Here is a 13,581-nt window from a genome sequence, read left to right as displayed (position 1 = left end):
AGTTTGTAATCCATTTTTGTAACACCTTGCTATCTATAGAAAGTGTGAATTTAAAAAGGGAAAAGCAACTAGGCATTTGCTAAACTTAGGCTAACTAAAACCCCCTGTAGAGACTCTTACTGGACATGGGGACAACAGTGAGCATCCCACAGGATTCACAATTAGGGTGTCTTTTAGACAACTGAAGTAAGTTCAAATTAGTGCAAAGAAAACTGGCATTTTGAAACCATCAGCTCTCATGAGGACCCCGTCACTATCACAATAAAAGTATGGGGGAAACTGTCCTCCATGATCCAATCACCTCCTATCAGGTATCTCCCTCAACACATGGGGATTATAATTTGAGATGACATTTGGGTGGGGACACAGAGCCAAACCATATCATTCTGCCCCCAGACCCTCCCAAATTTCGTGTCATTCTCATATTTCGAATCACAATCATGCCTTCCCAACAGTCCCCCAAAGTCTTAACTAATTATGGTATTAAACCAAAAGTCCAAGTCCAAAGTCTCATCTGAGACAAATCAAGTCCCTTCCACCAATCAGCCTGTAAAATCAAAAGCAAGTTAGTTACTTCCAAGATACAATGGGGATACAGGCATTGGGTAAATGTTCCTGTTCCAAATGGGAGAAATTGGCTAAAACAATGGGGCCACAGGCCCCATGCAAGGCCAAAACCTGTCAGGGCAGTCATTAAATCTTAAAGCTCCAAAATGATTTCTTTTGACTCCATCTCTCACATCCCAAGCATGCTGATGCAAGGGGTGATCTCCCACAGCCCTGGGTAGCTCTGCCCCTGTGACTCTGAGGCTACAGCCCCTGTGGCTGTTTTCACAGGCTGGTGTTGAGTGCCTGCAGCTTTTCCAGGTGCATGGTGCAAGCTGGCAGTGGATCTACCTTTCTGTAGCCTGGAGGACAGTGGCCCTCTTCTCACAGCTCCATTAGGCAGTGTCCCAATGGGGACTCTGTGTGGGAGCTCCAACCCCACATTTCCCTTCCACGCTGCTCTAGCAGAGATTCTCCATAAGGGTTCTGACCCTGCAGCAGACTTCTGCCTGGACATCCAGATGTTTCCATACATGCTCTGAAATCTAGGTGGAGGCTCCCAAACTTCAGCTCTTGTCTTCTGTGCACCTGCAGGCCCAACACCACATGGAAGCCACCAAGGCTTGGGGATAGCATCCTTGGCTATTAACATTCAGCTCCTCATTACTTATACAAATTTCTGCAGCTGGCTTAAATTCCTCCCAGAAAATGTTTTTTTCTTTTCTACCATATAGTTAGGCTGCAAGCTTTCCAAACTTTTATGCTCTGCTTCCCTTTTTTTTCTGTCCATAAGTTTATTCTCTTTATCTGAAAAACCCTCATAGAAAATTGGTTTAACTCTCAGCAGTCTGCTCCTGAGCTCTGAGGAAGCCTGCCCTCTGTTGAGCTACCCAATCTTTCTTCTGAGCAAGGGATATTTTGGGAAAGTTCCACCTCTTCTTTTTAACTTCTTTCTTGGACTTCTTTTTGTAGACTGGATTCTCTCATATAGCAGCATGAGCTTTCTTATACATTTCCATCATGTCTGGAGTTATGCTGTTCTTTACGTATTGAAAGAACTGTTTCTTGTTAGGATCTTCATCTTCTTCCATTAAGTAGTGCATGTAATCTGCAACTTTCTGGCCCATGATGTACTTCTGGTGTACTTCTCCATTAAATTCTTTGCTTTCAGAATCATAACCAGGGAATCGTTTGGTACTGTGAGGGATAGACAAGCCTCCATCCACAGCTCCCTTCAGGGCACCAAAAACTTGATTGCCAGTGGTAGTTCTGGCAAGGCTTGCATCCAAATAGCAGGTAAAGGCACCTGGCTGACCATCAATGCTTTCCACATTGTATTCATCACCAGTCACCTCCACTTGGCCTTCATAGATCTTGTCCACATCAAACCTATTGAGAAGCCTGCGGGCCAGCTGCAGGCCAGTACAATATGCTGCAGCATAATTTGTCAGGCCAACATTCACACCATATTTTGGCAGTTTGTGTGCATAGGCTGTGTAGACTATCATATCCCCCTCTATATGGACATAAGCAATCTGAGAAATGATACATCTTTTTGTTACATGAACTATCATCCTGTATTTGGGTGTGTTGTATTTATTTTTATCCTGTATCACCAAGCATTTCTGAGCATAGTAATCATTTTTACCCTCTCATCGTCTTCTAAATTTCACTTGGTATCTCTTAAAGTAGGCCTTATTGTTAACAACTTTAACAAACCCCATCCTGCAGAACAGAGAGCTCTGCTTCCCTTTTAAACATAAGTTCCAACTTTTTTTTTTTTTTTTTTTTTTTTTTGAGACACAGTCTGGCTCTGTCGCCCAGGCTGGAGTACAGTGGCACAATCTCGGCTCACGGCAAGCTCCGCCTCCCGGGTTCATGCCATTCTCCTGCCTCAGCTTCCCGAGTAGCTGGGACTACAGGCACCTACCACCACGCCCAGCTAATTTTTTGTATTTTTAGTAGAGACGGGTTTCACCATGTTAGCCAGGATGGTCTCGATCTCCTGACCTCGTGATCCACCTGCCTTGGCCTCCCGAAGTGCTGGGATTACAGGCGTGAGCCGCTGAGCCCAGCCTAAGTTCCAACTTTGAACCATCTCTTTGTAAGTGCATATAGCTGAATGCTTTCAGAATCAGCCAGGCCACCTCTTAAATGCTTTGCTGCTTAGAAATTTCTTCCACCAGATACCCTAAATAATCTCTCTCAAGTTCATAGTTCCACAGCTCTGTAGGGCACAGGCAAAATGCTGCCTGTATCTTTGCTAAAGCACAGCATAAGTAACCTTTACTCCATTTCCCAAAAGGTTCCTTATCTCCATCTAAAACTGTCAGAGGCTTTTGAGCAAAGTGACTCCATTTTGAGTGAGGGCTAGGAAAATGAGGCTGAGAATTGCTGGGCTACATTTCCAGAAAATTAGACAGTCCTAGCCTCTAGATGTTTATGGCTAAGGGAACACATTTATGATGTTTACTGAAACAGACCCAGACTTAGGAGTGTCCAGATATCCTGATATCTGGAGAACAAGGACATTCCCAATTTTGCTATAAAGATAACAATATTGATTCTTGCAAAATATAGTAATTAAGAAAATTAATCCTTTATCACAAACCCTTGTAGCAGAGCACATCTCCCCAAGCACTATTTTTATCCTATAAATATACAAGCATTGTACCTAGGGTGGATGCATTCCTCCTCTTACTTTGAGGAACATCCTACTCTGTCTGTGGAGTAGCTGTCCTTTCACTGCTTTACTTTCTTAATAAACGTGCTTTTACTTTGCACTGTGGAATAACCCTGAATTCTTTCTTGCACGAGATCCAAGAACCCTCTCTTGGGGTCTGGATCAGGACCCCTTTCCAGTAACAAAACCACCTCAGCCTGGACTTCATTGTCTATATCAGTGTCAGCACTTTGGTCAAAACCATTTAACAAGTCTCTAAGAAGTTCCAAACTTTCCCACATCTTTCTGTCTTCTTCTGAGCCCTCCAAACTATTCCAACCTCTGCCTGTTACCCAGTTCTAAAGTCACTTCAACATTTTCAGGTTATCTTTATAGCATTACCGCACTCCTAGTACCAATTCTCTGTAGTAGTCAGTTTTCACACTGCTATAAAGATACTTACTTGAGACTGAGTAATTTATAAACAAAAAGAGGTTTAATTGACTCACAGTTCTGCATGGCTTTGGAGGCCTTAGGAAGCTTACAATCATGGAGAAAGGTGAAGGGGAAGCAGATGTCTTCTTCACAAGGTGGCAGGAAAGACCTGGTGAGTGCAGAAAAAACTCCCACTTTTAAAACCATCAGATCTTGTGAGAACTCCCTAACTATCACAAGAACAGCGTGGGAGAAACCACCTCCATGATCCAATCACCTCCCACCAGGTCCCTCTCTTGACATGTGGGGATTACAATTGAAGATGAGATTTGGGTGGGGACATGGACCCAAACCCATATCACATCCTAATCTTATTTCCTTCCTTCTGCTTGCTTTAGATTTAATTGACTGTTTTGTTTTCAGTGTCTTTAAATTGGAGGTCTTATTATTGATTGGAGATTTTTTCTTTTTTTTAATAGATATTGACAGCTATAAATTCCCCCTTTAACCATTGTTTTAGCCATATCCCGTAATTTTTTTGTTGTGTTGGGTTTTTGTTTTCATTCATTTCAAAGATTGTCTTTTTTTCTCTCTGGCTTCTTAAGTTATAATTGACAAAAATTGTACATATTTATGGTGTATAATGTGGTGTTTTAATATATTTATACACTGTGAAATGTTTAAACCAAAGTAATCAACATATTTAGCACTGCATATATTTATCATTTTTTTTGTGGTGACAGCATTTAAAATATACTCTCTTAGCAATTTTCAAGTATCCAATACATTATTAACTATGGTCACCATGCTGTACAATAGATCTCCGTAACTTATTCATCCTAATTGAAATATTGTACCTTTAGACCAACATCTCTACATTTTCTTCCACCTCATCCCCACCGTAGATCCTGGTAACTATTATTTTACTCTCTGCTTCTATGAGTTGAACTTTTTTGGATTCTGCATATAAGTAATATCATACAGTATTGTCTTTCTCTGCCAGGATTATTTCAGTTAGCATAATGTTGCCAAGTTCCCTCATGTTGTTGAAAATAACAGGATTTTCTTATTATTTAAGCCTAAATACTATTCTATTGTACATATATACCACGTCTTCTTTATCCATTCATCCCTGAATGGACACTTAGGCTGATTCCATATCTTACTGTGAATGATGTTACAATGCACATGAAGGTGCAGATATCTCTTTGACATACCAATTCTATTTCCTTTGAATAAAGAAAATAAGGCCGGGTCTGGTGGCTCACGCCTGTAATCCCAGCACTTTGGGAGGCCGAGGTGGGCAGATCACCAGAGGTCAGGAGCTCGAGATCAGCCTGAACAACATGGCAAACCCCCATCTCTACTAAAAGTACAAAAATTAGCTGGGTGTGGTGGTGGGCAACTGTAGTCCCAGCTACTTGGGAAGCTGAGGCAAGAGAATTGCTTGAATCCAGGAAGCGGAGGTTGCAGTGAGCCGAGATCATGCCACTGCACTCCAGCCTGGACGATAAGAGCGAGACTCCGTCAAAAAAAAAAAAAGAAAATACATTTTATTTCATTTTGTGTATATACTATAGGTTTTTAAAACTCAGAAGTAAAAATGCTGGATCAGGCGGGGCGTGGTGGCTCACACCTGTAATCCCAGCACTTTGGGAGGCTGAGGCAGGTGGATCACCTGAGGTCAGGAGTTCGATACCAGCCTCAACATGGAGAAACCCCCGTCTCTACTAAAAATACAAAATTAGCCGGGCGTGGTGGTGCATGCCTGTAATTTCAGCTACTCGGGAGGCTGAGGCAGGAGAACTGCTTGAACCTGGGAAGGCGGAGGCTGCAGTGAGCCGAGATCATGCCAGTGCACTCCAGCCTGGGCAACAAGAGCGAAACTCCATCTCAAAAAAAAAAAAAAAAAAAAGGCTGGATCATATGATCATTCTATTTTTAATTTTTTCATGAACTTCCATATATTGTTTTTCATATGGCTGTTCTAATTTACATTCCCACCAACAGTGTATAAGAGTTTCCTTTTCTCCACATCTTTGCCAACACTTGTTATTTTTTGTGTTTTTGATGATAGCCATTCTAACAGGTGTGGGGTGATAGATACTTTTGTGGGGTGGTTTTGATTTTCATTTCACTAATGATTAGCAATGTTGAGCATTTTTTCATATACATGTTGGCCATTTGTATGTTTTCTTTAGAGAAAAGTCTTTTCAAGACCTTAGCTCATTTTAAAATCAGATTACTTGCTTTCCTGCTATTATTTGATTTCCTTATATACTAGAATTTTTTGGGGGGTGGATTTCAGTTTCTCATCCATATCATCAAGACTCAATGCCTCCCATCATCAATATTTATTAAGCATTTACACTGTACTAGGCACAATAGAACATACAGAAAACATTGTCCCTGCTCTTGAGAAGCTTACATTCTAAAAAGGTGTAGAAAAGCTTACATTCTAAAGAGGTGTAGAAAAAATACGCCTCTTTTAAAATGGCATTTTTGTTTGGTGTTTTCTGCAAAGTACTGAGGAAATATTTTGTAAAGTGTCTTTGGGTATAACTTAGCCCCATCATTATTTAGAGAATAGAGGAAGAGAAAGAGAAAGGATTTGAAAGACAGACAATGACAGGCCATTCAGGATACGTAGGGTTTTAAAGGGAGATAAATACAATCTCATCAACTAAGGAGAGATTTGCTGCAGTAAATAGGATGAGGGAAATAGTTTGTGGGATGCAAGCAAAGGAAGCAGGGTGTCTTAGACATTGAGTGGAGCCAGAAAGATCATGCAGCCTTTTTCCAAGTACATAGCCACCAACTAGGAATGGTTGGTGACAAGACAGAAGGCTAAAAGAGGAAGGTAATCTTGTGCCACCTGACAAATAGAAAGAATAAAGGATCAAAATCGAAGGCAGGCTCTAAGAGTATGAAGAAATTCTTAAAAACCAAAAAGTGATTTGGAAGCACAAAACTTATAGATAATGCTACCCCATGTCATGACGGGCCAAGAACATTGTGGCTTCCTAAGTTAGAAAATGCCATATACCAAAATTTAAACGGAACATATTACTTTTTTTCCCAATCAATCTCCCCCTCTCCCAGTAAAAACAGGAACTCATTTTTTTCAGGGTGGGGAGGAGGAGATGGGATAATGGGACATGGTTGGAAACAGTAGTTATATTAGTACAATTGTTGTTATTATGATAAACTTCGTGTTTAAACTTGGCACAGGCCCATTAGCTGCCAAGAGGGAATAAGGAATAAATTTCAAAAAATGTACAATTTCCTTTAGAGAAGTTTCAGAACCAAAAGACTAATTTACATGAAAAGCTGTAGAGAAAGTAGTTGAAAAGTGCATTCATAAAACTTTTATTCCACTGACATGAATGTAATACACATGTTCTTAACAATTATCCTTGGACTGTTCTTGAAAATTTCATAAGACATTAAACAAAGCTAGCCATCATCTCAAGTTATTTCCCTGTTAACTATTTTTACAGCACACGCATGTTAGGCAAGTATCAAGAAAAACCACAAAAGCAAAAAAACCTAGAAAAAGTTAAATACGTATTTTTTGTTGTTGTTGTTTTACTGCTGTGCTTGATATACATGTAGTAATGAACACCAAGCAATTCATTTTTCCTGCATCTTTACTTTTACATTTGTTCTTAGGTTGCCTAAAACATTTAAATACAAATAAAATGAGTGTAATAAAAATGATGAAAGCTAACAGCAGGTAACTTTACAAATAATGAAATGTGAACCGTTTCTGCCCTTATTCAGAGTAAAATGGGTCACAACTTTGTCTAAAGGAACACTTCTGCAGCCGTAGTCAAAGGTGTGCACATTGAGATTGAGTATTCCACAGCTATACATGGTTTAACACGTGGTATCCATAGGATATCTGTTTCTACCACAGCCTTGTAAGTGCTCCAAACCTTAAAGTACCCACAGTTACTACGCCTGTAACTGGAACCAATGATCCCTTTTATTCCCCACTAGGACAAACCAATATGTATGCAGTTTTCTCTGCTTAGACATGGAAACAGTTTTAACACTGGCCCTTGTGAAGCCACAATGTACCAAAAGTACTATGCCAAACATTTATAACTTGTATAAAAATTCCACATCCCCATAGTGGCCACCTCGAGATGAAAACAGATAACTCCCTAAATGTTAACTGGCTCTACTCCCCTAATATTAAACATAAAAAACACATGGGAAATATAGAAATTCAAATAGAAGTAACATAAACCTCTCATAAATCGTAAACAAAAAACTATCTGTGGGACAGCATAGATGACAAATGGTCTACTATGTAAATTTTAAAATGAGGCAGATAGAAGTTGGAAGGCCGGTTAATTTTCACCTCCTTCTCCTGCTTCAGCTTTGTCTCCTTGGGTATCCGATGTCCACAATGTCAAGTTGTCTGTCAGTAATTGCATTATTAGCGCGTTGTCTTTGTATGACTCTTCACTTAATAAATCAAGTTCAGCAATGGCTTCATCAAAAGCTGTCTTTGCAAGAGAACAGGCTTGCCTCCCTCCCTCCCTTCCTTCCTTCCTTTCAGATGGAGTCTTGCCCTGTCACCCATGCTGGAGTACAATGGCATGATCTTGGCTCACTGCAACCTCCACCTCCCGGGTTCAAACAAGTCTCCTGCCTCAGTCTCCCGAGTAGCTGGGATTACAGGCGCCCACCACCATGCCCCACTAATTTTTGTATTTTTAGTAGAGATGGGGTTTCACCAGGTTGGCCAGGCTGGTCTCGAACTCCTGACTTCATGATCCACCTGCCTCGGCCTCCCAAAGTGCTGGGATTACAGGCGTGAGCCACTGGGCCTGGCCAAGGGCAGGCTTTCCCTGGGGAGTTCAGAGAAGTAAAGGGCCAGATCCAGTCTGATAGGATGTGTTGGTTGCACTTCCTTTTTGCTGATTTCAAAAGCTTCTTGGTATTCTTGTTGTGACTGATCCACAATCCCTTTCTTGTCATCACCAGCAACAACCTCAGCCAAGTAACAGTAGTAATCTTTCATTTTCAAATAGAAGACTTTGCTCTCTGCTTGTGAAGCACTGGGGATCAAGAACTTTTCCAAAAGAGACAGTACATCATTGCAGATATCTCTTAGCTCTGTCTGAATTTTCTCTCTGTATTCTCGATCCATCTGCTATTTTTTCTCAGCACCTTCCGTCTTTTGTTCAATACTTGAGACAACCCTCCAAGATGACCTATAGGCTCCTACAACATTTTTAGAAGCAACTGAGAGAAGGTTCCTCTCCTCATTGGATAATTTCAGCTCCTTGCTCAATTACAGATTTCATGCAGGCTGCCATGTCATCATATCTCTCAGCCTACTGGGCCAGTTCGGCCTTCTGAACCAGCTCATTTTTATCCATGACTGGATGTTCTGTTTCGGGAGTGGGTGGTGATGGCAGACCAACAAGGGCTCAGCAGTCTCTGGGTGGCAGTGGTGGTGGCAGTGGGAGGCTCAATTTCCTTATAAACTAGAATATTTACTCCTTATAAGAAGTACGGTTTGCAAATATTGTCTCCCATTCCATAGCTGGTCTATTCACTCTATTGAGCCTTTGTTGTGCAGATAGATGCTTTTTATTTTGATGCAGTCTCATTTGTCTACTTTTGCTTTTGTTGCCTGTCCTTTGGGGTTATATTTTTTAAAAGCCACAACCCAGACCCATAACAAGAAGCCTTTTTTTCTTTTTCTGTTTTTTTCTCTTAGTTTTACAGTTTCATGTCTTACATTTAAGTATTTAATCCATTGTAATTTGATTTTTGGTTATGGTATGAGATAAGGGTCCAATTTTATTTTCTGTGTGTGATTATCTAATTGTCCCAACACCATTTATTAAAGAGAGTGCCCTTTTCCCATTGTGTCTTCCTGGTATCTTTGTCAAAGATCAATTGACCAAAAATGTGTAGATTCATTTCTGGGCTCTCAATTCTGTTGTACTGGTTTACATGTGCATTTTTATATTAGCACCATGCTGTTTTGATTATGTTAGCTTTGTAGTATATTTTGAAATAAAGTAGTGTGATGCCTCTTGCTTTATTCCTTTTTGCCTATGATTGCTTAGGCTATTTGAGGCTTTCATGGTTCTATACAAATTTTAGGATTGCTTTTCCTATTTCTATGAAAAAATGCCATTGGAATTTTGATATGAATTGTACTGAATCTCCTGATTACTCTGAGTAGTATGAACATTTTAACAATATTAATATCTCCAATCCATGAAAGTGAAATGTTTCCATTTACTTGTGTCTTGTTCAACAGCATCCATCAATGTTTTATCATTTTCAGTGTACAGATATTTCATCTCCTTGCTTAAACTTATTCCTAAGTATTTTATTCTTTCTGATGCTATTGCAAATGGGATTGTGTTGTTCATTTCTTTTTATTGATAGCTCATTGTTAGTGAATAAAAATGCAACTGATTGGCCAGGCGCAGTGGCTCACGCCTATGATCCCAGCACTTTGGGAGGCCGAGGCAGGTGGATCACGAGATCAGGAGATCGAGACCGTCCTGGCTAACATAGTGAAACCTTGTCTCTACTAAAAATACAAAAAATTAGCCGGGCATGGTGGCACACACCTGTAGTCCCAGCTACTCAGGAGGCTGAGGCAGGAGAATCACTTGAACCCAGGAGGGAGATTGCAGTGAGCTGAGATCGCACCACTGCACTCCAGCCTGGCAACAGAGTGAGACCCTGTCTCAAAAAAAAAAGGAACTGATTTTTGCATGTTGATTTTTATTCTGTAACTTTATTGAATCTGTGTGTTAGTTCTAAGAGTTACTTGGTGGAGTTGTTAAGGTTTTCTATATACAAGATTATGTTATCTGCAAGCAGACAATTTCTCTACTTTTCCAATCTGCTTGTCTTTTTTTCCCCCATAATTGCTGTGGCTAGGACTTCTGTATTTTATTGAATAGAAGGGGCAAGAGTGGACACCCTTATCTTGTTCCTGATCTTAGAAGAAAAACTATCAGTTTTTCACTATTTAATATGACATATTAGCTGTGAACTCATCACATGTGGTCTTTATTATGTTGAGATACACTCCTTCTGCTATGTTTTGAATATATTTCCCTCCAAAACTCATGGTGACATTTATTTTATTTTATTTTGAGATGGAGTCTCGCTCTGTCACCTAGGTTGGAGTGCAGCAGCGCGATCTCAGCTCACTGTAAACTCCGTCTCCTAGGTTCACACCATTCTTCTGGCTCAGCCTCCCAAGTAGCTGGGACTACAGGCGCCTGCGACCATGCCTTGCTAATTTTTTGTATTTTTAGTAGAGACGGGGTTTCACCGTGCTAGCCAGGAAGGTCTCGATCTCCTGACTTCATGATCCACCCGCCTCAGCCTCCCAAAGTGCTGGGATTACAGGCGTGAGCCACCGTGCCCAGGCCCTCATGGTGAAATTTAATCCTCACTGTGGCGGTACTGAGAGGTGGGGCAGAGCCCTCATGAATAGACTAATTCATTTATGAATTAACGGGTTAATGGATTTTCATGGGAGTAAGACTGGTGGCTTCAGAAAAAAAGGAAGACAGACCTGAGCTAGCATCTTCAGCTCCTCACCATGCGATGTTCTGTGTTGGTTAATGACTCTACAGACTTCCTATCAGCAAGAAGGCACTCACCAGATACACCACCCTGACCTTGGACTTCTCAGCCTCCATAACTGTGAGAAATAAATTTCTTTTCTTCATAAATTACCCAGTTTCAGTTTCTGTTATAAGCAAGAAAAAACAAACCAAGACACCTTCCATACCTAATTTGTTGAGACAGTATCAGGGATATTGGCTTATACTTTTTTTCCTTCCCTGGCTTTTTTATCAAAGTAATGCTGGCCTCATAAAATGAGTTTGGAAGTCTTGTCTTCTCTTTAATTTTCTGACAGAGTAAGAGCAATTAGCATTAATTCTTCTTTAAGTGTTTGGCAGAATCACTGAAGCCATCTTGTCCCGGATTTTTCTTTGTTGGTAGCTTTTTGATTATAAATTTAACCTCTCATTATTGTTCTGTTCAAATATTCTCTTTCTTCATGATTTAATCTTGGAGGATTGTATATTTCTAGAAATTTATCTATTTCTTCTAGGTTACCCAATATATTGTTGTATAATTGTTTATAATAGTCTCTTAGGATCCTTTATATTTCTGTATCCGTTATAATGCTTTCTCTTTCATTTATAATTCTGAGTCTTCTCTCATTTTTTTCATAGTTTAGCTAAAGGTTTGTCAATTTTTGTTTATCTTTTCAAAAAACCAATTGATTTTTTTTTGTTATTTTTATCATCTCCATTTCCTTTATTTCTGCTCTGATCTTTATTATTTCCTTTTTTCTGTAACTTTAGGCTTAGCTTCTTCTTTTTCTAGTTCCCTGTGGCGTCAAGATAGGTTGTTCCAGATCTTCCTCTGTTCTTAATATAGGCATTCATTTGTCTCTATAAACTCCCCTCTTAGAACTATGTTTGTTGTATCCCATAAATTTTTTTTTCATTTTCCTTTGTCTCAATATTATTTTTTTCTACTGTAAAATTTCTTTTGTAATCCATCAGTAGCGTCTTGTTTAAGTTTCATATATTTGCAAATTTTCCAGTTTGCCTCGTTACTGATTTCTAGTTTTATATCACTGTGTTTGAAAAAGTTACTTGACATGGCCGGGCACCGGGGCTCACGCCTGTAATCCCAGCACTTTGGGAGGCCGAGGTGGGTGGATCACCTGAGGTCAGGAGTTTGAGACCAGCCTGGCCAACATGGCGAAACCCCGTATCTACTAAAAATACAAAAATTAGCTAGGTGTGGTGGCAGACAACTGTAATCCCAGCTACTTGGAATGCTTAGGCAGGAGAATCACTTGAATTTGGGGGGTGGAGGTTGCAGTGAACCAAGATTGCACCACTTCACTCCAGCCTGGATAAAAGAGTGAAACTCTGTCTCAAAAAAAAAAAAAAAAGGCCGGCGCAGTGGCTCATGCCTGTAATCCCAGCACTTTGGGAGGCCAAGGCGGGCAGATCACAACGTCAGGAGATTGAGACCATCCTGGTTAACACGATGAAAACCCGTCTCTACTAAAAATACAAAAAATTAGCCTGGCGTGGTGGCAGGCGCCTGTAGACCCAGCTACTCAGGAGGCTGAGGCAGTAGAATGGTGTGAACCCGGGAGGCAGAGCTTGCAGTGAGCCGAGACTGCGCCATTGCACTCCAGCCTGGGCGACAAAGTGAGACTCCATCTCAAAAAAAAAAAAAAAAAAAAAAAAAATATATATATATATACACACACACACACACAGTCTGACACAAGTTTAGCATCCCTGTTTTCTTTTGGTTACTGATTACACAGAATATTTTTTCATCTCTTTATTTTCAGACTATGTGTGTCCTTAAAGCTAAAATGAGACTCTTAGAGTATATAGTTGAATTTTGTTTTTGCATCCATTCAACCACTCTATTTTTGATTGGAGAATTTAATTTACATTTAAAGTAATTATTGATAGGTAAGAAATTACTATTTTCTTTTTGACTGTTTTGTAATTTATTCCATTCTTCCTCTCTTGACGTCTTCCTATGTGATTTTTCTGGGGGGTGGGGAGGCGGACGGAGTCTCACTCTTTTGCCCAGGCTGGAGTGCAGTGGTGCGATATTGGCTCACCGCAATCCCTACCTCCTGGGTTCAAGCAGTTCTCCTGACTCAGCCTCCTGAGTAGCTAGGATTACAAGCACATGACACCATGCCTGGCTAATTTTTGTAGTTTTAGTAAAGGTGGGGTTTCACCATGTGGGCCAGGTTGGTCTCAAACTCCTGATCTCAGGTGATCCACCCGCCTCGGCCTCTCAAAGTGCTGAGATTACAGGCATAAGCCACTGCACCTGACCCTTCCTATATAATTTATTTTTTTTATATTGGTAGAGTGCTT

General features: G+C 40.4%; 2 pseudogenes; both read right to left on the bottom strand.

Moving 5' to 3' along the window:
• Nucleotides 1-1,117: 1,117 nt before the first annotated feature.
• Nucleotides 1,118-2,285, bottom strand: LOC100935749 (large ribosomal subunit protein uL18-like; annotated as a pseudogene).
• Nucleotides 2,286-5,566: 3,281 nt separating this feature from the next.
• LOC100452213 (14-3-3 protein zeta/delta-like) lies at nt 5,567-12,914 on the bottom strand (annotated as a pseudogene).
• Between the last annotated feature and the right edge of the window lie 667 nt (nt 12,915-13,581).

The sequence above is a fragment of the Pongo abelii genome, chromosome 5, assembly GCF_028885655.2.
Source record: "Pongo abelii isolate AG06213 chromosome 5, NHGRI_mPonAbe1-v2.0_pri, whole genome shotgun sequence".
Classification (NCBI taxonomy): Eukaryota; Metazoa; Chordata; class Mammalia; order Primates; family Hominidae; genus Pongo; species Pongo abelii.
This window is presented reverse-complemented; position numbering and strand designations above follow the sequence as displayed.